We start from the raw sequence: 2,500 nt of genomic DNA on the forward strand, positions 1-2,500 counted from the left end.
GGACTCTTCTAGCGGAGGGACCGTGTGTTCAGGGGAATATGTCCGGCTGGATACAAGCTCCCCACGAAAGGTTCCTACCCTCTGGAAGTTCGGTAAAAACCAGAATCTCAATAAGTGAAACCGATCTGATGGTTTTATAATTTAAATGTTAACGTGTGAGCAGTTGAATGTGTTTTGTATCTATTATTGATTGTTTTATTCTTTCTGTGCAAATCAATGATACTGTTAATAATAGTTCTACTCTTATATTTCCTTGTGTGTATATTGCAGGTTTACTTACTTACTTATATACTTATTACTTTGACTGATGTTTATTTTTATTTAATTGTCTTTGCTGCTGTAACAAGACACATTTCTTCATGGTGGGACTAATAAAGGATTATCTTCTCTTATCTTATCTGATTCTATATCTTATCATATATCTTATCTTATTTTAACTTAGGTGAACTGTTGTTTCAGCAGAAAATGTTTTGGTTTTTGGGTTAATCTGTGAAACATCATTTTTAAAAAGAGAGAATAGATATAAAGATCAAATACAAAATGAATTTCAACACATGGGTTTTATGAATTAATTCTGTTTATTGAGGAAGTTCATTCTTGACTTAAATAATAACGAGTGATAATAGTAGTTTATAGAGTTTTACACTGTTGCATCACCTTGGGATTGAAGGACATTAGAGGACAATGAGCTGAGACCGATTCGTCTGCAAAGCTTCTGTAGTGTTTTTAATGGATTAAAGAAAATGCAGATTTCTGAAAATAAAAACAGGTAGAAAACCAAGTGAGGACTTGGTGTTTGTCTGATTATGCACGATTATGTCATTAAATTGTGTCATTAAAAACAGGAGTCTGTGATCAGGTGACTACATCAAAGGCTGCATGAACACGTCTGCAGCTCAGTGTTCATAGACGACATGTCCACACGCGTTGGACGGTTCAGAGAATCTGTCTGATGTCAAAGTGCACGTGCCGCCCACGGATATCCCAGAGAAGTGTTTGTGGTGATATTAGTGGCAGATTAAAATATAAATACACGTTTAAAAACTGATTTCCTCTGGTTTACCATAAATCAGAGTCAAAGACTGAAGTGTTTCCGACCTGTTTACACACACTCGACCACATCAGACTCCAAGAGCTTTGATGGGCGCACACACTCCGATTAACACTCACACTTTATTCATATTTCAAAGCAGGAGGAAACGCTTTGAAGCTGCTCGTGTGTGTGGCCTGACGCTGCTGTGATCTACTGTCTCTCACACACACACACACACACACACACACACACACACAGGTTGTGACTTACTTTGTCACAACTGTGTATTGATTTCCATTCATTGTGGACAGTCTAACTAAAACCTGACCTCTGACCTTAACCAGGACGTCAGAAAGGCCTAGGCTTTGGTTCCCATCAGGTCAAATTATCCCGACAGGGTCAGTGTGAATCACAGGAGGAAAGTCTCACAAATATCTGAACTTACTCCTCACATTTTTAAAACAGGCTCTTTACTTTAATGCGTTTGAGGAGAATCTGTTTTCATTTTGCATCGTCAAGCGTCACCTTCCCATCTAGTAAATGAAAAGTCAGAAAACAAGAGTCAGACTGTGGATATGAAGCTGTTTAATATCAGATCTGTTTGAATCACTACAGAACATTTACTGTGAATGAGCCTGATGACGTTTGTGTGAAGCCTCTGAGTCTCTGACCTCATCAACTCGATTCTGTCACATCCCAACAAACACAAACAAGGACTTGATACAAGATAAAGTACAAATACTTCAGAGCATTAAGTCGCATCTAATGAAAGTGAAGCGTTTGTTTTAAACAGAAGTAAATCTGTAAATATGAACCTTTTAGCCATAGGAAAGATGCCACAGCCACTAGAGGGCGATGTCCAGCTGAGGCCTTACAGCTGCAGAGGTGCTGGAATAGCAGTGTGGGGGGGGGGGGGCACATCTGTGATGGGGGGACGGGCACATCTGTAATGGGGGGGGGGGGGGGTGCTCTATGTCCAAGGTTTGAGTCTGTGATGACCCTCACTAACACTCGTCCTTTATGAGACACTACGATCCTGCAGAGTCACAACGTGCTGAAGTGATTCAGGATTAATATCTACAGATGTTTATGAAGATGGATCCAGTTTGACTTGATCTGCAGAACCACAGGAACCAAGAGTTCAGGGGATTGAGCAGAAACCGGTTTGATCCAGACTCACAGGACGAATCCCTTAAATAAACCTGAAGCGTTGAAGAGTCCGGAGCTGATTCTAAAAACACGTTTCTGTCTCCGTGAGCTTCATCCACTTCCTGTTTACTTTCCATCTGACGGAGCTTCTGCCCGTCGCCGGAAATTAAAGATCAGATAAGCAGCTGGTGTCCGTCAGCGTGGCACGCGTCGGGCTAACAAACACACAGGAGTCGTCAGGGTTACGGCACGTTTTAATGAGGAGAAAGGTCAGAGGTCAGATACAGATTCAGGAACAGTTCCAACACTTTGGTTCCA

Source organism: Limanda limanda, chromosome 5 (genome assembly GCF_963576545.1).
Source record: "Limanda limanda chromosome 5, fLimLim1.1, whole genome shotgun sequence".
Taxonomy (NCBI): Eukaryota; Metazoa; Chordata; class Actinopteri; order Pleuronectiformes; family Pleuronectidae; genus Limanda; species Limanda limanda.